General features: G+C 33.6%; 1 long non-coding RNA gene and 1 pseudogene across 1 annotated transcript; one reads left to right on the top strand and one right to left on the bottom strand.

Moving 5' to 3' along the window:
* Window positions 1–71: 71 nt before the first annotated feature.
* LOC100817804 (protein HAPLESS 2-like) lies at window positions 72–7,856 on the top strand (annotated as a pseudogene).
* LOC102659429 (uncharacterized) lies at window positions 7,361–10,808 on the bottom strand. Its single transcript, XR_005886301.1, has 2 exons — window positions 8,396–10,808; window positions 7,361–8,267 (listed from the first exon to the last, which is right to left on the bottom strand). It is a non-coding gene; the product is annotated as an uncharacterized lncRNA (long non-coding RNA).
* Window positions 10,809–27,995: the final 17,187 nt, after the last annotated feature.

Below are 27,995 nucleotides of genomic sequence, written 5' to 3'. Positions count from 1 at the left end.
CTTACGTAGAGTGTGCATGTCTGGGAAACCAATTAGATACACACACCACATTTCTATGGTAACTTATTCCTCACCTTCCAACCAAACACACCATAAAGGAAAGTAAAAAACCGCCAAACCGCCTTTGAATCTTGGCGGTTATTGTCACGCACTGGCACACCCATGTATTATGTATGGGCAATTAGAGAACTGATGCATAACAATAACAATGGCATTGCGTTCCGCTATCACCCTAATAATCATCTTCATACTTTCTTCCTTCCATGTCGTTGGAATTCAAATCATCTCCAAATCGAAGCTGGAGAAGTGCGAGAAGAACTCCAATTCCGAGGACAATCTCAATTGTACTACCAAAATCGTACTCAACATGGCTGTTCCCAGTGGCTCGGTAAATAGATCATATTCACATTACGCTCCTCATTGTGTTCCTGTGTGTTGAGGTTGTTGTTTTGTGATTTTGCAGAGTGGTGGAGAGGCGTCAATTGTTGCGGAATTGGTGGAAGTGGAGGAAAATTCAAGCAGGAAAATGCAGACATTGCGTATTCCTCCTGTCATAACGGTCAACAAAACTTCTGCATATGCCTTGTATCAGTTAACATACATACGAGTATGATACTTCTCTTCTGTTACTTTTATTCACTCTCTGTAATCTACTTATTTTTGTTGCATTAACAATAACTTATTATTGTTATTATTAATTTATTATTATTATCGTTTGTGGACTAATCTATCACCATCTTATTCTGGTTTTGGAGAATTATTTTTTCAAAGCAAATTGTCGTAAGAGGATTGCGTACACGTGGATGTAATATTTTGTATGATTAAGTTTGAATTACTCGTTTGCAGGATGTTCCTTATAAACCTGAAGAGTATTATGTTAAGACACGCAAATGCGAGCCAGATGCTGGTGCAAATGTCGTGAAGATATGTGAAAGGCAAGCCATGTTTATTGCTATTTTATTATGAACTAGACGCTGACTAGAGTTTAGACAATGCTAATTTCACGGCTTGGTTTCTGCTACTTGTGTTGCAGACTGCGGGATGAAGAGGGTCATATTATCGAGTACACTCAGGTGGCCTTCTAACTCCTAATTTTAAAAGAAATTATTCAAAGGGAAGAATAAGAAAAGGACATTAGTGTTTGATCCCACCTCCCTCAAATATTCTTTGGCATTTTCACCTTTCACTGCTGATTCAGGTTTAACATATCTCTCTTTCCGTCTTTAATGTAGCCAATATGTTGTCCATGTGGACCCCAGAGGCGGATGCCTTCATCATGTGGAAACTTCTGTAAGTGCTTTGATGTTGCAACATTCTGTAAGTTTTTAGGAAACACAAAACTAACCGTTATGGGTGAAATTGTTTAACTAGTTGACAAATTGACAAAAGGAAAGGCCAACACTGCACATTGTGTGCGTTTCCCTGGTGATTGGTAAGCTTCCACCCTCCCCGTCCTTTTTTAATCCAATTGTGATTGATTTGAGCCACCCTGGTTTATATATGGTCTTAATTGGATTTTGTCCTGGACTTGGGTGAACATATGGAAATCATTTTTACATTGAACCGTTTACTTATACAGATCAAGACCCCATTCTATGTTATCTTGTCAAGATATTTGTTTGAAATCTTTCTGTTTTCATTGTGCTCGAACAATTTCAGATTATCTTTTTTTTTTCCTGTTAGTTACAGATTTTTAAAAAGTGTCAATTGCAATAATCAAATAGGTTTAAGTTTGTTGTAATTTTAGGGATTAGATAGAAAGGGGATAAAAGTGCAGTGGAGTATATTGATGTATTATACCCCTAGCTATATTATATTAATCATATAGGTTATGAAATATAACTAGTAAAATTCAACTCTTAACACTGATCATGTACGAATATTATAATTTAACTAAAAAATACTGCTTAGTATTAAATACCCTGATATTCTAACAATTTTATGAAGAAACATTGTTATTTAAGATTAGTTATAGTGTAGTTTTTTCATCATGTCATGTTTTAATTGTAATCACCTCTGAAATTTGCCAAAGTAAAAAGTGATTTCTTTGTTTTAATCATCAGTCACAACTTAGATTTCCTTCCCCCCCTCTCTCTAATTCAATTCAGGTTTCATGTTTTTGGCATTGGGCGGCGAACATTGGGATTTAGTGTTCGAATACAGGTGAAGAGTGGAACTAAAGTTTCGGTATGTAATTATTGGTTTCCTTATGCAACAATATTAAATTTAAACCTGACAAGCATCTTTTTCCATAGACTATGTATTTTGTCTCATGATGCTGGATATGTTGGTTTACAATTTTCTACATGTTCTCTTAGTTTTCTGATTTATTCAAATGTTGTCTTCTGCATCAAGTTTTTGGTATCACATTTCACATAGCATATAATAGATGTAAATGCACTCAATGAGTCATGTCAGGAATATTTTTTTACCATTTCTGTGTATCTAACACATAATTTGGCCGGCAGGAAGTGTTTGTGGGTCCTGAAAACAGAACAGTGATCTCTGATGATAAATTTTTGAGGGTTAATCTTATTGGAGATTTTGTTGGGTATACAAATATACCATCTTTTGAGGATTTCTATCTGGTCGTACCAAGGCAGGTATGCTTGTTTGACTGGTTTCACCGTAATTGACCTCTATTGACTTTAGTTATAACAAAATTGAGGTTCAATTAAGATAAAGAATTGGTATGTTAGATTGGTTTCTTGAATTTTTTGTTACTTAAAAGTTACAACTCCCCTTTAGATACTTTTTGGATATTGGTCTTTTGCAAACAAATTGTGGAACATGTTTTTATGAATTGGAATATAATAAAATTTTACAATGAATAATAAATGGAGCTAGCTATCTTTACAAATATCAGAGAAATAAATTATAAAAAAAATCAGAGAAAAATAGTGTAGAATGCATTGATTGAATCAATTATTATCATGTTTGTTAATCGTACAATTCTAAATTTTGAGAGGTCACTGCATTATGGATAGACTTGAAAACATGGTCATGACTGTTATTTTTGGAGTTATACAAAATTATACTTCCTCGTGCACAATTAATGTGACACAAAAATACCATTTATTGCATATTCCAATCAATGGTGTACAAGTATGATATAGTATTAAGGGACTGATATTTAATGTAAGGCTATATGAACCTCCTTATCATTCTAGGTTATGTGAAAAATGGTTTTTCCTCTTCAAGCTCTTGTTTGTATGTTGATTAGCTTGGAGGTACCAAGATGTGTTCTTGCAAAAAATGTCAACATTGTAGCCATATGCATATATAGCTACTCAATGAAGAATTCTTGCAACCTGAAATCATATTAGAAAAATATAATTATAAGGAGGCTGATATATTGCAATTGCAAGTCTGTAGAGCCATGTGCTCTATTTAGTCACTGCAGTCTCCCCCACTAGTTTAGGCATTTCTTTTAATGACTGACCTTATTTCCCATTTTTAATGCAAATCACACACATTAATCTTGGCATTACTGCTGTAGTTATGGAAGAAAACAGTGATGAACTACTTTTACATACTTTCGGCATGATTCACAACTGTTATAAGCTTAAACACAATATTTACAATTTTTCTTGTGACAGGGCAGCCCTGGGCAACCACAGGATTTGGGGAGAAACATTTCTATGTGGATGCTGCTTGAGAGTGAGATTTACCTTAGATGGTATTGAATGTAACAAAATTGGTGTCAGCTATGAAGCTTTTAATCAACAACCAAACTTTTGCTCTTCTCCCTTTTGGACCTGCTTGCATAATCAATTATGGAATTTTCGGGAGGTTGGTACTTCAACAATAATTTTTTTCTTCTTTAATTCTTATTCTCATCTTGCTTTTTTGGTTTCATTTTTGTCATTTTCTTTTCACTTCTATTTTTGCAAAATGGATTTGGAGAAAAACTTCATTGATAGTCGTTGAAAATTTGAAAGAAACTTTCTTGTCCTTAACAGGCTGACCTGAATCGAATAAGTAGGAATCAAGTGCCGCTCTATGGTTTGGAAGGAAGGTTTGGAAGAATAAACCAACATCCAGTTACGTTGCAATAATGTTGTATTTATATTTAATATAGTGTCTTCTATTAGAAATTATTTATTTTATTTTATTTGTCTGCAGAGTGCTGGGAGTTATTCTTTCTCCATAGGAATTACAGAGGTTCTTAGTACAAACCTTGTGCTAGAATTAAGTGCGAATGATGTAGAGTATGTTTATCAAAGGTATAATATTTACTTGATATCTACATATGATTTCAAAACAGTCACGAGTGACTTGAAACTTTTGTTCTTTTTGTAATATTTCCATGTGAAAGTTGATGTGTAAAATTGATTTGTTATCTTGAATGAGATTGTAAGATGACAAAATCATTTTGAGATGTTGGACTTTGTAGTCATTCACTGACAAAATTGTTTTACCATATGATGTTGAACTCTATTTTTCTTTTCTTTTTTGGTGGGGGGTGGAAGGCCGTTACCTATCACTTTTTCATATGCTGAATACGAATTGCCAATAATGAAGTTCCTGATCATAAATGGATGTATACATTTTGAAAATGAGATGGGCAGAGAAAATATTTGAAAAATGATTGTGAGAAGTTTCTGCAATGTAGCCAATTTTGTTTCTATTGATGCTAGGGTGTGATTTTTGGTTTTAGAAACCTATAATGTCCAGCAGCATTATTGTTTTCATAGTAAAAAAAGCTTTTCTAAATTTGTCTGACATGGTTCTTTTTCTCTAGGAGCCCAGGAAAGATAAGAAGTGTTAGCGTCCCTACATTTGAAGCCCTAACTCAATTTGGTGTTGCTACAATCACAACTAAGAATACCGGTGAGGTGGAAGCGTCATATAGTTTGACGGTAGTTTCCTTCGCTATAATGTGTTTCATGGCATTTGTCTTTGTTATCCAATGCTCCTTATACTTGGACAATGGAATGTTTGATTTGATTTTTTTTTTGGTATTCAATGTTAGATATGAATTATATTAATTTTTATGGCACAGTTCTTTAAGGCTTGAAAGTGTTAGTGAAGTTCTTTTCTATTTTTTTCCTTATAATGTCTGATAGGAAACTGGGTTGTGATAAATTTTTTATAAATTTTTTTGACCTGTGCTCATTGTTGATATGAGGACATGATTGTTTAATTATCATGGTACCTAAAAGTCGCACACCACATATAACTTCCTCCTTGCGTTCCATAACATTCAGGGGCAAAATTGTTATTTGGTTAAATTATCTCTAGTTAGTTGAATTGACTGCATGACATGAATAGGAATTTAACAGATGCATGCTACTCCTGATGCTTTAGTTTTATTATGGTTACAAAATTAGGTTCAAATATATTTGAGGCATGCATTGCAGTCATTTTCCTTAGGGTCCAACAAGCTGTAGTTTTAGCTTTGCTATATTGTGTTGTCTTGCAGTTTAATTGCTCCAAGGATATCACCCTGATGGAGGTATTATGCTAAAACATATGCCAGAAGTTTGTTTTTTGCCCCTTTTTTTTCTATACTTCCATAGGTCTTCTATTATGTTTTTTCTTGTTTGCTTGTAAACATGGTTCAGGAGCAATTTTTAATAATGAAGCCAAATGAGGTTACAACCCAATCATGCAAAATCTACCCAAGCACTGATCAGGCTTCAAAATATTTTTGTGCGGGTAAAGTTGAAGCTTTGGATTTATACGTTATCTATTCCGAGGATAAGGAACACATTAACATTTACTGTGTCCTTTTTTTGGGTTTTTTGGATGAAGCCGTATTAAAGGATTCTGATTATAATGAAGTTGATTGAGCTGAATGTCAATTTGCTACTACGGCAACCGTTCTTGACAACGACACACATGTATGTTCTTTCCTGGTACCTGAATTTAGTATGCTTTATTTTCTATGGCATGAACACAATGGTATTATTTAATCCATGTATCTGACCCAGATTTGTATTCTCATAAAACGTGAAACTTTCTAAAATCTGGATACTATGTTTCACCATTGCCCATTGGTCTTTTTATCAAACTTTAACAACTATAGTTATTTTGAACTGTTGGACAGGACGACAAAGAAGACTTTACAGCAGTTCTTTTATCTGCAGTATCACTACATAAATACATTTAATATTTTGTTTCTAATTACTTAAAATGGTTAGTAATAAGCTCTAGGTAATCAATAGCAGATCAGTCCGAGTCTGAGACATGAATTTGATATTGTAGAATTGTTCCCCGTAGATAAGTTCATTAGAAAGTTAGTCTTCTGATTCTTCACAAAATATGTTAATTATTGGTGATGTTATGACAACAAATTGTGAAATACTAAATCATCTATTACTGCAGGGTATGCCTTTTCAACCACCAGAGGCCAGTATAAATAGTTTCTTTGATTCTATCGAAAGCATATGGAATAAAATATGGAGAAGCTTAACAGAATTTATCACTGGAAAAACTTGTAGGTATTATCTTCAACTATACTTTTCATTTGCAAGTTATAAAATTTAAATTCCAACATTTAAAATATAGAAAATATGATTTTCTTGAAATTTTGTATATTTTATTCATGGGGAATATTGAGTTGCTTTGATCAGTATATGAATATATATTTCTTTACCAACACCACCCATATGTTTTGAAATTCTACTTATCAAACACGGATGAGTAGCACTGGCTTCTGTGAACAAGTGGAATGCATTTTATTTTTCATGAAGGCAATCATTCGAATATTTTGTCATTAATAACATAAAGGATTAAAACTAGGATTATTTTATGCATAAACTATTATTCAACAATCTATTCAGTAACAGAATGAAACAAAAGTTAGTGCATTTATTCGAGATTGTTCTTTAGTTGCATTTGGATAAATTTTTTTTCGTATTTTCTTCATGTTCTTTGAAATGTGGTAAATTGATACTGAGTTTGTGCCATATTTCTATTCTTAAGTGATTTAAATATTTTGTTATAAACTTGAGTATAAATCACCTACAATTGAAGCAGGGTATTGGAAGATCAATAACTATATGTTGCTTTCTTAATCATAACCTTTTCTTAATATTGATTCATCTGTCATAACTAATTATTTGATCGAATCTCTTCCTTGTTCCTCGGTTTGGGTGGGAGAACAGAGAAAAATGCTCTGGGTTTTTTGACTTCAAGTGCCACATACAATATGTTTGCTTGAGTTGGGTAATGATGTTTGGTCTGTTTTTGACAATTTTTCCGACAGGTATGACTTCTATTCAATGTCCATTAGTATATTATAATTTGAAAATTTAGCAGAACAACTTAAAATAAATACTCTCTTCTTTGAATTGTAGTGCTTGTGCTATTATGGCTTTTGCACCAGAAAGGTCTATTTGATCCTTTATATGACTGGTGGGAGGATATCTTAGGCGCTGATGAACAAATCATCATGGATAAACGTAGATTCAAAATTGACAAGGGGCATCACCATATTCATGATAACAAACATCATAAGCAAGAACTTAGGCACTCTAACTATAGTGCTCAAAATAGGCGAAGGACCACTTATGAGCATATGCACAAGCATTCTGAAAGGAACTCCGATTATTTTGATGATTTACACCATGTTCATAAAGAAATGCGCAAGTATGGACATAAAAAACAGAATATGGATATTGTGCAGCATATTGTTGACCATCCTGCACATCACAAACACAGAAAGAAACGGGATAGCTCAAAGGGGGAGTTAAAGAGATGAAGCTAAAACATGATAAAGTGAGGCAAGAAAATTATGATAAACACAAACAAGTTCTGCTAGATGAGCCAGAGGCTGAGTAGATTCAAGCCCAAATGTATAATTTAATGTACGTACTTTTTAAATTTCTGACACTAACATTTTAGAGCAACTTGTTACGTATTTCATAGAATCATATATAGTTATGGTTTTTATCCTTTTACCTTCTCCCGTTTCCTGATATAGCAGAACTAGGAAATCAACTAAAAGAATTCAAAGTTCTTGTACAGACAAGGGAACTCAATGGAATGAATGAATTCCGATGAGCATGGTGGTCTTTATTATTAGAGAAAGAAATTACAAGAAGAAAGATGATTACAAATTCTGGCTTGAAAATGCTTCAATAATATATTGGATAAATAGCACAAGTTTTAAAATGGAAGGTCCTACTAACATGTATAAATGTTCTGGGTCAGTTGGGTTTATTGGAGGAATGCAGCCACTAATCACTCCAACAACACCACTAATTGCTGCATCAACGAAGTCTGATGTCACTCTATAAAGTGCCCTATCCCGCATAAGCCTACAGTAACGGAAAACTCATCCAAGAAGCAGAGATAATGAATGTGTCAGGTCATCACCAACAGAAAAAACTAAAGAACATTCATTCCTTTAAAATCACCAGGTTATGAATGAGAAAGTAAAAGGTACCTCTCAAGTGGAGTTGTATGGAGAAATTCTCGACATGTTTGCAACTCCTCATTCCACTCTCTTGGCATGCCAAGTGGCTCGCTACCATATAAAAGAGTTACTGAATTCTCAGCCCTGTCTGAATCGCATCTGTGTGGGGACCAATGAATAAATAAATAAAAAAACATGTTAGCATAAAAACTTCAAAAAATGACTACTATTTAACAGCAGAAAGTGCTGTCAAAATTTATATTCAACAAGTATTTATAACACCAATTGTCAGACATAAACGAAGCATGAAATGAATGTTGGGTCAGTTGGACTGCTAGGAAGCATAGATACAATACAAATACGATATGACACACACACACATGCAAATACAGCAAAATTTAAAATTATTTGACACAAATTACTATATGACAATGAGAAAATGATACCACTTAAGGAAGAGCAACCTGATTATCCAACCCCTGGAGCACAAGTTACTATAATGTATAGAATTGAAAAGATAACACTGATGAAACAAATTTCCAGAGATGGCTCACCAGGAACTGGGTATGACCCAAGCCACAAATTAGGCATCAATACAGGCTGCTCCTTTTCAAAACAATGTGCAGCAGCTTTTTGCTCCCAAATTTCGTGGAAAGCTTCATAATTGAAGAAAGGATATAAGTTTAGGCTCTCAAAGCCCCAATTTGGAAAATTTAAGTCTTAAGTCAATGAGTAATAAAATACACTTTGTTACCTTTTTTGAACCTAGGGCTAATCTTTTGCAAGAGAGTAGCAAGAGTTGTTGCTTCAAGGGTAGCTTTGCTTGGCCTTGGGTCAAAAGTCTTTGTGGTGCACGAGTTAACATAAAACATCCTTGTACTTCCCGTTATACAAAACACATTACCCTCCAGCGTTGTCACATCCAAATAAAATGAATCTTCAACAAGCCTGAAAAGCACAGAAAACCTTATCAACTTCCTTTAAACAGAACACAAATATGAAGTGCTATCAACTTAAGAGAGCATTTCTTGAGTTACCTTCTATAGCTTGGGGGAGGATTGAAGGCAGAAAACAATATGCTCTCCACACACTTAACATCCTTCAATGAGGATGGTAGCACATTACTCAACAAACCAGAGATATCCTCCATATAACCAGGTCCATCAAGCTCTGGAACCTAATTTTCAAGGTATCTGATATTTCATGAAATGCAGTAACAAATTAGTAACTACTTCGTACATATTCCAGAGGCAACATACAAAACACTAAGTGCTAACATGGCATAATTAACCCGTATCACAGGTTCAATCTCTCACATTCTTATTTCTCCTTACAGTTTTAAAATACAACTGATGTTAAGTTTTTTGGTCTCTGTGACCATGTTGCAATAATAAGTAGTAGGTGATACATTTTCTCATTGTCATATAGTAATTTGTGTCGAATAATTTTAAATTTTGCTGTATTTGCGCGTGTGTGCGTCATATCGTATCTGTATTGTATCTATGCTTCCTAGTAATCCAACTGACCCAACATTCATTTCATGCTTCGTTTATGTCTGACGATTGGTGTTATAAATACTTGTTGAATATAAATTTTGACATCACTTTCTGCTGTTAAAATAGTAGTCATTTTTTGAAGTTTTTATGCTAACCTGTTTTATTTATTTATTTATTTATTCATTGGTCCCCACACTAACTTTTAGTATGGATTTTAAACTTTATTCAGTGTTGATGAAAGGTGATTGTTTTTTTTCCTAATAAACAAGGTTGATAAACTTTGGTTGGCTCAAGGTAGTGAGATATTGATTATTGTAATTGTATCACTTCATTTGACTTGCAAGTCAACTCTTAGTGGCATGAAATTATTCATTTAATATGCTTGTTTGAACAAGACCACAATTTAAAACATAAGGCCTCCTGAATTTTTATTTATTTTATAAAGGTTCTAAACAGCCATAAAAGGAAGAGAATTATCCCATACCTCCTGAATTCTAAGCTTTATCTTGTTCCTTGTCATTCTGCCGAGAAAGTGAGGTGGATAAGGAAGCATTGGGATTAGAAAGGGAAAGCAACTCTTTAGTATGCCGAACATGAACCCTTATGAACCTATCATCATACAATGCTGCAAACACAAATTCTCCACATTATAATCTGCCAATTTTAAATGTCCAACACGATGTCTCACTTCACTCGATAAACACCTCCAGATTTCTTAAGAACCAACATTGATTAACAAATCAGTAATTATAATCTTATATGCACTATCTCTTCCATCCCATTTTCCATCTCATTTTTCCTTATCTTTCTCGTTTTTTCCTATCATATTACTTATCACATTTGTCAGTTTCTCTCTCTCTCTCTCTCTCTCTTTCTTTTCTTTTTTCTTCTTGTCCTTTCTTCACTCCACCTATGTACACCCGACTTATTCACTAGTCTTAACTAATTACCATACCTGAACCATTTCCAAGGACAACACTACAACCGGTAATACCAGTAACCTCCACAACTATGAGAAGTTTATCCAAACAAAATTTTAACTTGTGTTGAAAGCTTAATTCATTTTACCTTACAAGTACTTATTGACAAGTTAAACAAAGAGGGCCTAACTAAATCACTAAGGGTAAATGACCATTTTGGTCTTGGAAAGTGTATATCAGTAGTAGGACAAAAATGTCGCACTTTTTACACAGAGTCTAAATCAGAATTTTGTTCTTTCAATAATTAAATTGTCACTGAATTACACTTTCAAGGGTCAAAATAGTCATTTACCCAAATAACTAATTAATACTTGACGTGCATGTGACCATTTCCAAGAACAAACCAGCCGTGGTAATGTCTGTAACCTCCGAAATCACACTGCAATCATCGACGCGGTGAACGCGGCCATCCTTCGTGTGCAACGAGTCCTAGCACATGATGAAAGCATGCCTCCTTAGACAGAGTGATCACTCTGTTACTGTTAGTTACATATCATATCAATAAACAGAGTGATAATGATAATAGTGGTACGAGGAACCTAACAGTCAGTGGACAAATAGAGAAAAGAGGGTTTTAGTAGGAGTATATGGAAATGAAAAGAGTGAGGTTTTAGTGTTTTGGTGGTGACGGGTGAGAATGGGACTAGACAGGCTGGAGAATTTACTTAGGCCGGGCTATTTTTCTTTTTATTAATTAACCACTGTAATCATCCGGTGTTGAATTCAATTAAACTTAAAATTTAAATATATATATATATATATATATATATATATATATATATATATATATATATATATATATTCTATTTCTTTTTTGAGAAAAAAAGTTTATATATGCATTGAAAGTGTAAAAAGTTTTACACACTTATTCAATCATATCCATCATGTATGATAATTTTTATTGATGATTTTTAAAATAATTAATTATCTTAAGGTAATTTAAATAGTAATTTATGATTAAATAATAATATATAAATATTAAACTCTTTTTTAAAGAAAAATTCTTTCTGTTTCTTATCGACTATCGTCTAAGCTTAAATTGAGGTAACCAAGAGTATAATTAAAAAAATATTACTTTAAGTTTTGAAAACAATAAATAAATAGGAGTAAAACCATTTCAAAAAAAAAAATTATAACAACTATTCCAAAAATTTTCCATTTTAAAAGAAACAAACAAAGTAATTAAAAGAATAATTTTTATTAAACGTGACAAGAAATGTAAAAAATTTTTAGGGTCACATTCTTTAACACTTTTTTTACCGTTAAAAATTTAATAAAAATTACAAAATTCAGTAGGTCTCACATTTTATTTAATGATTCTCACCTAATTTTATATTTTTCAATACATATTTACCAATAAGAAAGAGCATTGTGGAGGAGTGTGTTGCTACTAAGAGTGAAAATGGGTTGGGTTGGATCCAACCTTATCTAAGTTAGGTCTAACACTTTTATATTTTTACAACTCAAGTTTGAGCATCTAGACTTGACCTTTGTATAAGTCTGTCTGGTCCGTTAGTCAATTTAAAGGCATGTTTCATATTAAGAAGGGTAAAAAATATTATTTTTTTTAAAAAACCAAATATTTTCATAAAAAACAATAAGGAAATTTTAAACCACAAGATATGAACAAAACTTGCCAACAAATATTACATGTAACATGCTACCAAAGTCTTTTATGTCCCACCAAAAGAAAGAGTCTATATTCTTGTTATCCATCTATGCCTATATGAATTAACCTCTTCCGAACATTAATTAAAATTATTCAAATCATCAAACTACTAAAATAATTTTATAATTTAAATAAAATAATTATGATATTATATATCATATTAATAATAATATTTTTATTGAAAAAATTATCATTGCTAAATGAGCTCATCCTTGGAGCCTAATTGGCTTTTTTTAAGACCCATGGCCTGACCTTTTGACTAAACAAGTTTTTTAAAAAGCTTGAACCTGACTTTTTTTACTCAATGAGTTAGGCCAAACCAAGCCTTACATGGGCCAGGCCATAGGCAGCAAATGGGTGGTCCAACCAAATTTCACCTCTAATTGTTAGCACTCATCTTCTCTCTATTGTTGATTAAAAATTATAATAATTACGAATCTCATTTTTCATTTAATAATTTTCTCCTGATCTAAAAGAAAAGGAGTCAAATTTTAAGATTTCTAATGTATTTGGATCAATAATAAAAAAATGTTGTTTGCATTCATCTACACAAAATTAACCATGTTACTCGGTTGACAAAATTTGATATACTTATAAAATATATATATATTTTTCTGATCTTTTATGTATGTAACATATAAGTTTATTTTTTGTTCTAATCACAAGAAACATGAAATTCACTTTTAGGTGTATTAATTGTTGATTGTCTATTTCTATTCTTTGTTCATTTTGAAGTATATTAATGAGATACTCACTCATTTTCTGTGCAACTAAATGCACTATTTATTAATTGATGGCCTATAAACACTATAAGTCACATTAGTTGGTTGAAAAAATTTATCTCAATAACTGGAATTATGACATTTTAAGTCGGTTAAATCACAAATTTTACGACGATTTTGAACCGTCATAGGACATCATAAAAAGTAAAAATAATACATCAACGGTTGACACAACCGTCTTTGTATGTTACACTTTTTACGACAGTTATACCATAACCGTCTTAGAAAGTTATTGGAATCTAAGACGGTTATTGTAATAACCGTCTTAATATACCCAACAAAACAATGCCTTTTTACGACGATTATACAATCATGGAAGCAAACTACATACTAAGACGATTATTCAAATAATCGTCGTAGTATGTTGAATATACTAAGACGGTGAATCCTAGAACCGTCTTAGTAGGTGTTGAATTTTTTTTTAGTATTTTTTGGGCCTCTTTTTTTTTTTGCAATTTTTTTTTGGTTTTTTATTTGTTGCTCTCTAGTATCTTTAAATAAGACGTACATTTATGTCAACCAAAAGTATCATAATCATATATGTGTGATCTGTCAAGGAAAATTCAAAAAACTCAAATGAAGGAAGTTATAATGAAGGTGAAGTCATCAGAATAAACCTAAAGTGGCATCCAAGACAAGATGTGGACTTGTTGCTTGAGAAGCCTTTGTTGTATAAGCCTTGAGGGCATGATCCCATCGCTGCAGTTTCTCATACCTAAAGGACATCTAATATAAGTCTCTAATATTCTCAAGAGCTTCCACAGATATAAAGTAGAATTGTTTAAGAAAAAGAAGGGATGATGAGCTTAGAAATTAAATATCAAACAGTACCATGGCTCCTTAAGTTGAAAATCTAGATGTTGTTGGGCATAGGTTAGTATTCAAACTGCAGCCTACAAAAAGTAAATGTTTTATTGAAATGCATGGATATCAGATAAAAAAGTTAAAACTATTAGAGTAGCAATGAAATGGTAAATCTTGATTTAAAAAATTCATTTCTATTCAACTCAACCTCATGTTGGTGTAATTGGTTGTTTATATGAATAAAAGCTTCAACTACAGCAACTGGGTTAGCATCCATCTTCTTGGAACATGCTCCTTCAAATTCCATTTCTTTAATTATAGTGTAAGGCTTTTGCAAATGCACGACACTGTGTGCCATTGAAAAGCAACAAGACATGAAAGGTATAAGACAAAGTTAGGGAAATAATCCAATAAAAGGGCAGCATGCATTGAACAAGGACATGGATACATCATGAACATATACACACACACATGAACCCCAAAAGACAAAAAAGAAGAAAAGAGAGATCTTCTCAGCAAGAGCACCAAGAAGGTGTATGTCAATACGGTAACATATTCAGGGAAAACGGTAACATTATATTATACTCTTTACAATTAGCCAAAGCTTAATTGAGAATTACGTATGCCATAATTAATTAGAGAGGAAACAATAGAATAGAGGTAACTCTCCAATTCATAAAAAAATAGTTATAATGTGACCGACTTAGTTTAAAACAATTATGAACAATTGAAGTACGTACATTTGATATAATGATCTATAGAGAGGTGTGATCAAATTCTCAATAATTATTTATAAGAAAAAGTATAGACTGAATTATTTTTTTTCTTCCATAAATGTTGAGGGTCATTGACATACCAGTAGCCAATAGTTAAAGTCTATATCTACACCACCTGTCAAAAATCCACTACTCCAGGCAAGTACGTGGGCTGAGAAAATTAATAGCCCAAAGCCGTCCCATCCCATAATCACTGAAGCATGTACAGTGATTTTAATTTAAACAGTATGTGTTTGAACAGTATTTTCTGGAAGCACAGCAGTCTGATATTTTAGTTGAATGATACTGTAGCAGTAAGTCCCGTGGATGAGAAAGGGCAGTAAGGCTAAGGTGTATTGTTCAAATAAAATATTGAGACATAATATACTGGTGGCTATAGGAGTAATGTTCAAACTATATTGTCTGTAGTTAAAAAAAAAAAAATCTTCTTTTTCATTTATTCAGATCCAAGAAGTTCTGTAACATATAGCCTTATGGAAAGATTCCTATGGAACCAAATGAAGGCAAAGATATTAGAGAATGTTTTAATCATGTCTAGATTATTGCGATCCTTTTCCCGTATCTCTTTTCGCTCAAATTCCTCCTCTTCATCTTCTTCAAGAAACACCAATCTCTTAAATGATCAAGATAACCAGACCCAAGAGGTCGCCCCAAAACACAATCTCTTCGATGAGGAAGTCCGATTCGAAGATATTAATCAAAACATGGATGACTGGAACATTCCAGAAATCCCTCAGGATCAACTATATGTTCCTGAAACAATTAAAGACAAACACAACTTTGATTATATAATCAAAAAAGTAGAAAACAATATTCCTCTAGGACAAGATATAGGGGAAGAATTTCATCTACTTTCAAAAAATTCAATTTATGAACATAGCCGTAAGTATAAATATCTACACATCGGTTGTATACAAGTAGCCATCAAGCCCTTAATTGATATGGGCATAGATGCAGCAGTTTTAATGTGTCTAAGAGATATTAGGCATAATCAATTTGAAGACTCCCTAATTGGAACAGTCGAAACCAGCCTAGGACAAGGTCCAATATATTTTAATTGTTATCCAAACAAAACAGTGAGTCTGATGGACAGAAACATTCTTGACTCTCTGTTCTTAAACATCCACTTTCATGGCCTTGACATGAAAGAAGGATCAATCCCAGCAGCCTTAATTTATAGGATCCAGTACAAGGTCATGAATACTTGTGCATCTAGAGTCCTGTTAAAACCTCAAAAAGGAGAAACAACCTTGTTTATCACTGATATGACAAAGGCTAACGTGTCTCTCCCGAGAAAAATAAAATGGGATGAAGTAACTCTTCCCGAAAGATGGGTTATGGATAAGGCCACACCGTCTATTCCCCGACCCGCTCCAACCATAGAGCATATTAAGCAAGATAACTCCGGAAAGGTAGAGATAACCTTCAATAGGAGAAATTCTTTTTCATCAAGGATAGAAGCCTCTAGGTCTGAATATGAGTCAGCCAGAAGGTCTTTTTCAGTTAGAACCCGTTCAATTCCAGTAGGACTAACCAGATCTGAGTCACATAACCAGTTCCCTACTGTAAACCTCCAAGGATTAGACACCACTTCAAGCATACCTAGAACAACTTACAACCAAGAACAAGAGGACGACCAAAAGTCGATCCAATCCCCAACATACTCTTCTATGGAACCTTATGATGTTATCTGACAACTTTAGCATTGATAAGGAAACCCTTAGGAAAGATTTTTATTCTCCGGAGAATGAACCCCAAAGGAGATGGTTTTTCCAACATTACAAGGGTACAAACAGAAAACAAATCCAAGACAAGTTCTACGAATTTGTCGAAAGAGTCAAAATTAATGTCCTTTTCTTTGATTGGTTTCATGCTTATGCCATCAGAAAGGATATAGATTACCCTTGGAAACAAGACAACATAGGTGATCCAACAACAAATGTCATAACAAATTGGCAAGTGAAGGATGGTGAGTTAATCCAATCGGAATACCTCCCGCAACACAATATCAACTACCAAACATCAGAGACAGTAACAGTAGAGCTGTCATGGCAATACCATTCAAAACAAAAGATGTCAACGAGGAAATAACCTCTAAAGACATTAAGAGCCTAATGGAACAGGCAAATTATACCAACAAATACTTACAAGCGTTAGGAGAAACCATAAAAACTAAGGTAGTTCCTAAACAAAAATCAATTGAGGAAACTTCGCCAAGAATCCCCATTGAAAAACCTTTATTCAAACCTTTCAAAGTTAGTGAGAAGGCTAAAAGAAAAATTAGGGAACTTAGAAAAACTAAATCCTTAATTGAAGGCGTAGGTGACAACCATAGTGAATTACTAAACAAGATTGGTAGTTTACTTAAAGTCATTCCAGATACCCCCTAAGCCTCGGAAAATACTTCCAAAATGGTAACAAGAAGTACCTCCAAATTAATCAATGTCATTAATGAAGATAGTGACCAAAACTCAGATAACACAACTGAGATAGGATCAGTGTCAGAGAAGAATATAAATCCAATTAATTCCAAACACTGGAAAACACCCTCCAAATTATATTATCAACGTCCAACTGCCCCTGACCTTCTATTAGAAGAAAGAGGTGAAAACAATTTTAAGAGTTTTAGTGCAAACAACATCTATGAATGGAACATAGATGCACAAACGGAGTATAACATCATGAATACACTCCAACATATGACCATGGTAGCTACGGCTTACCAAACCTCCCATGAATGTTCAGAAGAGACCATTATAGATATCTTAGTGGCAGGATTTTCTGGACAACTGAAAGGATGGTGGGATAATTATCTCACTAACGAAGAGAAATCAAAAATTTACAGCGCAGTTAAGACGGATCTCAATGGAAAAGTCATTACTAATGACGATGATAAAGAGATTCCTGACGCTGTTAACACATTAATTTTTACAATAGCCCAACATTTCATTGGAGACCCATCCTTGTGGAAAGATAGGTCTGCAGAATTATTGTCAAATCTTAAGTGTAGAACCTTAGCGGATTTTAGGTGGTATAGAGATACTTTCCTAACTAGGGTTTACACAAGAGAAGATAGTCAACAACCTTTTTGGAAAGAAAAATTTCTAGCTGGTCTTCCCAGATCATTAGGAGACAAGGTTAGAGATAAAATCCGTAGTCAATCTGCCAATGGAGATATTCCATATGAAAGTCTAAGCTATGGTCAATTAATTTCTTACGTCCAAAAGGTAGCCTTAAAAATTTGTCAGGATGACAAAATTCAAAGGCAATTAGCCAAAGAAAAGGCTCAAACAAAGAGAGATTTAGGTTCTTTCTGCGAACAATTTGGTCTACCGGCCTGTCCAAAACAAAAGAAAAAACAATCCTCTAAAAAAGAAATCCATGAGAATAAACCGATCAATACAAAGAGATTTCCAAGGAGGAGATACTCACACAAACCATCAACCAATAGAGGAATGGAAAATCCTAAACAAAAAACAAAATCAAAAATAACGTGCTACAATTGTGGAAAACAAGGCCACATCAGCAAATACTGTAGGCTAAAAAAGAAGTTAAGAAACCTTAACCTAGAACCCGCAATTGAAGAGCAAATAAACAATTGGCTCATAGAAACCTCGGAGGAAGAAACAAAAACTTCATCCTCCGTGCTTTCCGATGAAAACCTAAACCTAATCCAACAAGATGACCAACTATCATCAACAGATGATGATGATGGGCAAATCAATACTCTAACGAGAGAACAAGATCTCTTGTTTGAAGCAATCAATTCCATACCTGACCCCCAGGAAAAGAAGGTTTTTCTGGAAAAACTCAAGAAAACATTAGAGGTAAAACCTAGACAGAAGGATTTTATCACAAACAACAAATTTGATGTAAGTAACATACTCAAGAGATTAGAAAATTCTTCAACCAAACCAACGACAATCCAAGATCTCCAAACAGAGATAAACAATCTAAAAAGAGAAGTAAAAGAACTTCGTCAACAACAAGAAATTCACCAGATCATTCTTTCTCAACTTAAGGAAGATAGTGATTCTGAAAGTACCAACAACAGTGAGGAAAACCAACCAGAAAATTTAGAAGATGATATGTTTATGGGATTAATCAACAAGATTAAAATCCAAAAATTTTACATAAACAAAAATAATTATTAATGATTTCGTTTTAGAAACAATGGCCCTATTTGATACAGGGGCTGATTCAAACTGCATTTTAGAAGGATTAATTCCTACAAAATTCTTTGAGAAAACCTCAGAAAAATTAAGTACGGCAAACGGCTCAAAATTAAAAATTAATTTTAAGCTATCAAATGCAATAATTGAAAACCAAGGTCTTAAGATTAACACAAACTTTCTTCTGGTAAAAAACCTTAAGAATGAAGTAATCTTAGGAACGCCCTTCATTAGAGCCCTGTTTCCCATCCAAATATCTAATGAAGGAATAACCACAAATTATTTAGGAAGAAAAATTATATTTAATTTTTCTACTAAACCAATTTCCAGAAATATAAATCTTATAGAAAATAAGATTAATCAAATTAACTTCTTAAAAGAAGAAGTATCTTTTAATAATATTCAGATACAACTGGGAAAACCCCAAGTAAAAGAAAGAATTCAATCTTTATTAAATCATATTGAATCGACCGTTTGTTCTGAATTGCCACATGCATTTTGGGACAGAAAGAAACATATTGTCGATCTCCCTTATGAGAAAGACTTTAGGGAAAAACAAATTCCCACAAAAGCCAGACCAATCCAAATGAATGAAGAACTTCTTCAATATTGTCAAAAGGAAATCAAGGATTTGCTTGATGAAGGCCTAATCCGGAAAAGCAAAAGCCCATGGTCTTGTGCGGCTTTTTATGTTAACAAACAATCTGAGATTGAGCGTGGAACACCCCGCTTAGTCATAAATTACAAACCATTAAATCAAGCATTACAATGGATTAGATATCCTATTCCAAACAAAAAAGATTTGCTTAACAGATTAAATTCTGCAAAGATATTTTCAAAATTTGATATGAAATCTGGATTTTGGCAAATCCAAATCCAAGAATCAGATAGGTACAAAACAGCGTTTACTGTACCTTTCGGGCAATATGAATGGAACGTGATGCCATTCGGACTGAAGAATGCCCCTTCAGAATTTCAAAAAATTATGAACAATATTTTTAATCCTTATTCAAAATTTGTCATTGTCTACATAGATGATGTTTTAATCTTTTCCCAAAACATTGACCAACATTTCAAACATCTCCAAACCTTCATACATATCATCAAACAAAATGGTTTGGCAGTCTCCAAATCAAAAATCAATCTTTTCCAAACTCGAATTAGATTCCTTGGTCACAATATATATCAAGGTACAATCATTCCATTCGAAAGGTCAATAGAGTTTGCTAGCAAATTCCCCAACCAAATCTTAGACAAAACCCAGTTACAAAGATTTCTAGGTTGTCTAAATTACGTAGGAGAATTTGTCCCCTATTTAAATAATATTGTCAAGCCATTACATGATAGGCTGAAGAAAAATCCGCCTCCTTGGTCTGACCTCCATACACAAACGGTTAAAGAAATCAAAGTCAAAGTCCAATCCATTAAATGTCTGTATCTTCCTATTCCACAGGCATTTAAAATTGTCGAAACTGATGCTTCAGACATAGGTTATGGTGGCATCCTCAAACAAAGAGTCCATGGCCAAGATCATGTCATTGCATATACATCAAAACATTGGAATCCTGCACAATTAAAATATTCAACTGTTAAAAAAGAAGTTTTAGCAATTGTTTTGTGCATTTCCAAATTTCAATCGGATTTATTAAACCAAAAATTTTTAATCAGGGTTGATTGTAAATCAGCCAAAGATATTTTACAAAAAGATGTTAAAAACCTTGCCTCAAAACAAATTTTTGCACGATGGCAAGCAATTTTAAGTGTCTTTGATTTTGACATAGAATACATCAAGGGCACCTCAAATTCACTACCTGACTACCTTACCCGTGAATTCTTACAGAAAAGTGGTAATGCCTCCTAAGGCATCGGGAATCTCCCTACGGGGAGGAAGGAGTACAGGCAAAGGAGCCAGGCTGGCTCTTCCAGAGCCAACCATCAAGAAATCATCTACCTCTTCTGGGTCACCAACCCAGGCTGGGTCATCTACCCAGAAAACCAATTTAGAAGGGTCATCAACCCAGATTGCCTCAATCAAACCTGAGCCATCCACTCAGGAATCTCCCAAACCGGCAACCGCCAAACAAACATCGGCCGACTATGCATGGCCAATTGAAACCCTTCAGGCCCTTCAAGACATGGGTCTGACCAAATTTCCAAAAATAATCAAAAAATCTTGGGCAGACATTGCCTCAGAATCTGATGATGAATCTGAATCAAATTTACAAACAATGATCCAAAATGCGTCAATGACCAAAACAGCCACCAATACTAAAGGAAAACTACCTTTAGCCAAAGCTCAAACACCACCTACCAAACAAACTAACAATTATATTTATAAAAATAAATTGTTAACTGTTTTGCAGATGGAACCTGAATTTTGGGACAAAAATCCCTTCAAGGCGACGGCCAAGGCTTTCCCACCAGGATTTCACTACAAACCAACCACCATCCTGAAGACAAGAACTTTTTATGAATTGATTTTGGTAGATTCAAACTCAGTATCTATCAAACATTTCAAAGATCCAAAAGACCAAACTTTAAACACCCACTCAACCATCCAAATACTAAAAGTTCTTCAACCAAGACACTTTGGTTCGGACTTGAACAAAGGAAAGAGATTTTCAGTTCCATTTGATCCGGTAGGTTATACCTATTGGGATTACGTTGATGCTTGGACTAAGGTGTTTTGGCACCAAAATACCCGCTTCAAGCATTCATGGCTGATATATTTCAAGACCAACACAATTTACAATTTTCCCAATTGGTTTTTGCAATGGTGGGACTTCTTTGGACCAATCCTAGAGATATTCCCAGAAACGGTCCAACAAGGATTTTCCCAATTTAAGAAACAATACAATTCGCAGGAATCACGAATTCCAGCAGATCTTAAATACTTTTCAAGCTTTGCACTGTCATGGATATTCTCATGGCAATATCGTTACAACAAGACTGAAAAGACAAACCAATATCCATCACTACAAAGACACACATTTGTAAAATGGTGGACACAATTTGACTCATCCAAAGCGGATCCAGAACAAGTAAAACTATGGTTCCAATCCCATCCAGAATTTCTCAAAGCGGCTGATCCAGAGACTTCTGTGTTCTTGAACCAAAAGTCTCATCTGGCGGCATTTTTAGCAGGATCGACATCAAAGGAGGTCTTAGCTAAAAATCTGAAGGAAGTTCTACAAATGTTACAACAGGAAGAAGAAGCTTCATCCTCAAAGAAGGAAGAAACAAGTTCTCCTGAAGAAGACGAAGAAGATCCCTTTTACCAAAACGAAGATGATTGTTTTGGTATCTGTTTAGATTAAATTTCGGTCACAAAACCGTCTGTTTGTAATTAATGTGTAATTAATGATGGACAATACTACCTGTCCTGTAGCCATTAAAGTCCCGGTCAAAACTACTTGTCTTGTAACAAACAGTCAAATAGTCCCGGTCAAAACTACCGGCAACTACCGGTCTTAGATTTTTGGCTATATAAGGAGTCCTCAAGTATGTTGTGAGGCACCCTTTCATTGAGCCATTTTTCAGGTTTCGGAAGAGAGGTGCTCTGAAACAAGATTTTTGTAAGCGCTTCTTTCTAGATTCAATAAATTTCTATTTTTTATCCTTCTCTCTTCTCCCTTCACCGATCCTGTGCGGCTCTGCCGCCGCTTCGGTTTCTTTGTTTATGAAAACCTGGGATTTGTAAGCCGGTCTCCGGTGTGCCCTTGATATCTGCTTTACAAGTTTACAATTCTTACGTTTGATTTTATCATATTGCATTCTTACTTCCTATTTGTCCGTTTGATCCTACTCCGCTGATCTCTGGATATATATATATATATATATCATAAATTCAAAACTTTGTTCAGACTAAAAATCCACATAATCGTGTACTTTAATTATTTTTTATTGATCATTTTTAATTTTTTTAGTTGGTTTGTGACCTGTATTAGAACTATTCATCATTGTTAACTTCACTACTAAGTAATTAATATACATTATATAGAATACACGTGAAATTGTGAAACTAAAAAAAATTAAACACTTTTTTTACGTATAATAAAATTATAAGGAATAGCCATTTAAAACTTATATTTTCTTATGAAAATACTTAAATATGATTTTCTTGAAAAATTATTAAATTTTAAATTTAATTTTGGTCTCTATAAAAAAATTGGCTTTGGATTAAATATCATAAAACCATCATGAATATAAATCCTGTTGACCAATAAATGCTACAACGATGGTCCTAATATTAAATATTAAAATATATTTATTTTATTTAATTAAATTTTTTTTATTAAAATTAAGCAAATGTGTAACATTGTCTCAGTTTGCTCAATAGTAGTTATATGGTACACCTGAAAATCAATTTATATTAATTAACAAAACTAAAAAAATTCACACATTACAAATAAATAAACTAATAGTAAATTAATTATATTATGTATAAAACTGTTATGTTATATTAATTTATAATTATTAAGTTATATAAATATCATAAATTTTAGTTACATAACAAATAAATAAATAAGCTAATAGAGGCTGAATAAATCTAGTTGGTACTTCGTTAAACAACCATTTCTAAAATATAACATAAATTTTCTTAGAAATATTTTACTTAATAGATTTATATATATATATATATATATATATATATATATATATATATATATAATTAATTAAATTCATTGTGCATACAGATTTGCTAGAACTTCAAAGATAATTCAAATGCCAAGCCCAACTAGTAGTGCTAAAAAACTTACATAAGACAGTTCAACATCTTTGGAGCTGCTCCTTTATCTACAAGATATTCTCCATTGACAAGGTAATCTGGCTCCAAAGAAATCTACACAAAAATTAGAAACTTAGAGTTGTTTTTGCAAGCCAAAACAATAAATCTACCTAGTACCTACAAATGAGACAAATATATGAACCAAGTTTTCCTAGTTCGTGTTTTCATTCAAATGATCAATCTAATTTGTCTGCACCAACTTGATGATGGAATGTCTATTACTTTATTTTTTAAAAGAAAACTATGAAAGCTAGTAATAGCATATGAAAGGGAGGGGGGGGGGGGTAAGAAACAAAATAAAGAATGAGGACAGAGTAAAAAATAATACACCAACTTGTTATATTGAAAAGTTTCCAGCACCACACTAACAATGCTAGTTCTATCTAGTTTAATTCTCAAACTTCATATATATCTAAAATCACACAGACAACAAAAAGTGCTGCAACTTGCTTACCAGAACAGAGGACCAAAAAGTCGAACACAGTCCTTTTTGGCAAGGAAGGCTTGCACACAGGATCTTCTAATTCCAGTCCACAAGGCTTTCCCCACCATTCACAGGTTGAAATGTTTAAATATATCCTGTAAAATGATTCAGTACAGTAATCCCCGTAAGCCTATGTTGTGAAATTGCCGAATTGGGAATACTTTTATAATGAATCATTCAAAACACATTTAGCCAAATAAACATTGTCCACCGAATTAACTCATTTGATTCCCCTATAACATAGCATTCTAAACGACACCGTGCGCAGGTTTAAACAAACTCGAAACTAGCTTCTCACACATCCTATTCCCTTCCCCCTCTCTACAGAGTTCAACTGTTTCATTAAAAACTATAGCACCGTGAATATTCTCAGAGAATAAAGAAATCGCCAGAAAGAAAAAAACGATACAAAGAAGAAGAAAAGTGCAGCATCTATGATGTATTATTTATTATACCAGTATACGATCTCGGCAGAGGGAACTCTGAGCACGTGAACGGCGTGGCCCATGCACTTCAACACAGTTGCGTAGGGACTTCCGGAGAAGAGGAAAGTAAAAAACCGCCAAACCGCTTTGAATCTATTTTGGCGGTTACTGTCACTTCTGCCAAACCGCCAAACCGCCTTACGTAGAGTGTGCATGTCTGGGAAACCAATTAGATACACACACCACATTTCTATGGTAACTTATTCCTCACCTTCCAACCAAACACACCATAAAGGAAAGTAAAAAACCGCCAAACCGCCTTTGAATCTTGGCGGTTATTATCACGCACTGGCACACCCATGTATTATGTATGGGCAATTAGAGAACTGATGCATAACAATAACAATGGCATTGTGTTCCGCTATCACCCTAATAATTATCTTCATACTTTCTTCCTTCCATGTCGTTGGAATTCAAATCATCTCCAAATCGAAGCTGGAGAAGTGCGAGAAGAAATTTGGATATGTTGTTCGAAATTCAATTGAGCACACTTACACCGTTGGGATTTGCGAGATACTATTCGTGGAGGGAAAAAAAGGAATCGCATAAAGACAGTACAAGTGGAGGTTTCAATCTCTTCTCCATTTCTCTGACATTTGGAAATTCTATCAGAGCAGTCGGAGGAATAACTGAAGGAATCTCAGGCAACCGCTAGAGATGCTGCTATCGCTGGCTGAAGACACGTGAGTCCGCTTAGAGGTAAGGGATGAGTTATTCACAATTGAGGATTAGTGAGAACATGTGTAGGGATCCTTAGAGATATCAATTGGAATGAGTTTTGGGGTGTTTTTGCAATTTTCATTTTATCCTTATAATTATTACAGTGAATTATATATGTTTGACAGACTAATTGTTGTGAAATTGATATGCTATTGTGTTGAGCGTGAATCCTATAAATCGAGCATTTTTTTAATTAATATGAATTGATGAAATAAAGTAAGGAAAAATTTAGAGAGAGATATTGATTTTGTATTTTCTCTTTTTCTTGTTTTTTTTAGGTTTTTATATATAATTTAAAAAATTAATATCATAATTGAAATTGACCAAAGTGTTCATATAATTATTTAGAATTTGTACATTGAAAGCTTACTTTGATATTTGTGATTCAATATGATGTAAGCTAGCTTATATATATAGAGGTAGTTATTTATATTAATAATTTATGTAAATAATATTGTAGAGTGTTTTAGTATGATTCCAAAAATTATTAAGTGCTGGAGTTTGAGAATATTATGGTTAAATTTGATGAACATGTGTGTGTTGTACCTTATGAATATCATTAGGAATGTTATGAGATGGTTGATGTGATGTTATGAGATGTTAAAGTGTGCACATGATATTCGATTGTGAATAAGAGGATATGTTTAACACTTGATGTTAAATTAATTATATCGTGATCTATGAATTATACAATAACCCGACCAGTGTTTATGTGCAGTGTTAAAGAGAAAGTGTAGGTTCCTAGTTAGGAACCAGTGTTAAATTGTAGCGCAATTGAGTTAAACATGTTTGAAACATGAGTGTGAGATCGTGGTATTGTATAATTCACGAGCAGTGTTTATAAATGAAATATGTGATGAATTATGGAATAATATGTTGCCTTGAGATTATAATATTATTATTGAGATTGAGTAAAAGTGTAAAGTAGAACATGTGTTGAACTGTGAGATACGTGAAAACATGTGATGGTGGATTGTGACATTATGAGATGTGAAATTGTGAATGAGTTTTGGTTGTAAATAAGTGTGTGATTAACTCTTGATGTAACATTATTTGTGTTGTAAGCTGTGAATTGTACAATAACCCGACCAATGTTATCTTGAGAAAACTGTAAATGTGCAGTGTTAAAGAGAAAGTGTAGGTTTCCTATTTAGGAACCAGTGTTAAATTGTAGTGCAATATGTTGTACGTATTTAACACACGAGTGTGAGGTCATGGGTATTGTATAATTCACGAGTAGTGTCTGTGTGCTAAAATGATTTTAGGGGTTGGACCTGAATCAGGAGGGAGAGGCCCTGGCGAACTCTTCGGAGTGTAGGCCTTGGGGCTCATCGGGTTTGAGTGCTCCTTTAAGCCTATGCTGATCCCATATGGTTGGAGCATTCTCGCAAAATATCGTGACCTTGACTGGTCTCCCTATGATCTTACTTAGTGAGAGTGACCTGACAAACCCATTGTGTGGTGTGTCTTGTTATGTACTCCTAAGCGCCCCAGGGTGGTTTTTCACTGACATGGTACCACATTGCATATAGGCTTGAGTCTTAGCATAACTGTCTCATGCGCTTGCTAATTTTTTATTATGAAATTGATGTGTTATTATGTCTTGATCAGAGCGTGTGATTCTTGTGTAATGTGATTGATGATTGAATAGTGAACTTTGAATGACAAAGTGGTGGAATTACGTGAATTGCGTGTAACTAAGTTTTATTTGGTTTATATGATATGTATATCTAGTTGTCTTGTTTCTCTATTAGTTAGGAATGTGATAACTCACTCCCTGTATGTTGTTTGTGTTTGGATCCTGTGATGATCTTGAACTTTGTGTTCGGGGGAGCAGATGACTAGGTGAATTACTTTAAGGAACCATGTGCTGAAGGATGTCGGGACGCAATGGTCTGATAGGATGTGGCATTGGGGTATAGGGTTTTATAGACGGCCTTGTTTGAGCCGAAGTGAATTTATTATTTATTTAGAAAAGTTTTATGATGATGTTAGAAAGGTGAATGTGAGCCTGCTACCCTCTTGAAAGGCTTGTATTTAAATATGTTTTAAAAACTTGAATTAAGTTTAATTTTTTAATTATTTCTTTTATTATTAGTACATATATGTGTGGGGTAAAGGGTGTCACACTCCTCTTCTAAAATATTTTAGGGCTGAAGTCGTTAATACTGCATGTTATATCATGAATAGGGCTTTAATCAGACCTATCTTAAAGAAAACTCCATATGAATTGTTCAATGGTAGAAAACCAAACATCTCACATCTACATGTTTTTGGTTGCAAATGCTTTGTATTAAACAATAGAAAGGAAAACTTAGGAAAATTTGATGCTAAATCAGATGAAGGAATTTTCCTTGGTTATTCCTTGCATAGTAAAGCTTATAGAATATATAATAAAAGAACTATGACTATTGAAGAATCTATTCATGTTTCCTTTGATGAATCTAATGCTATTTCTCCTAGAAAGGATATT

This window comes from Glycine max, chromosome 9 (genome assembly GCF_000004515.6).
Source record: "Glycine max cultivar Williams 82 chromosome 9, Glycine_max_v4.0, whole genome shotgun sequence".
NCBI lineage: Eukaryota > Viridiplantae > Streptophyta > Magnoliopsida > Fabales > Fabaceae > Glycine > Glycine max.
Note: the sequence above shows the minus strand (reverse complement) of the source record. Positions and strands in the feature narration are given on the sequence as shown.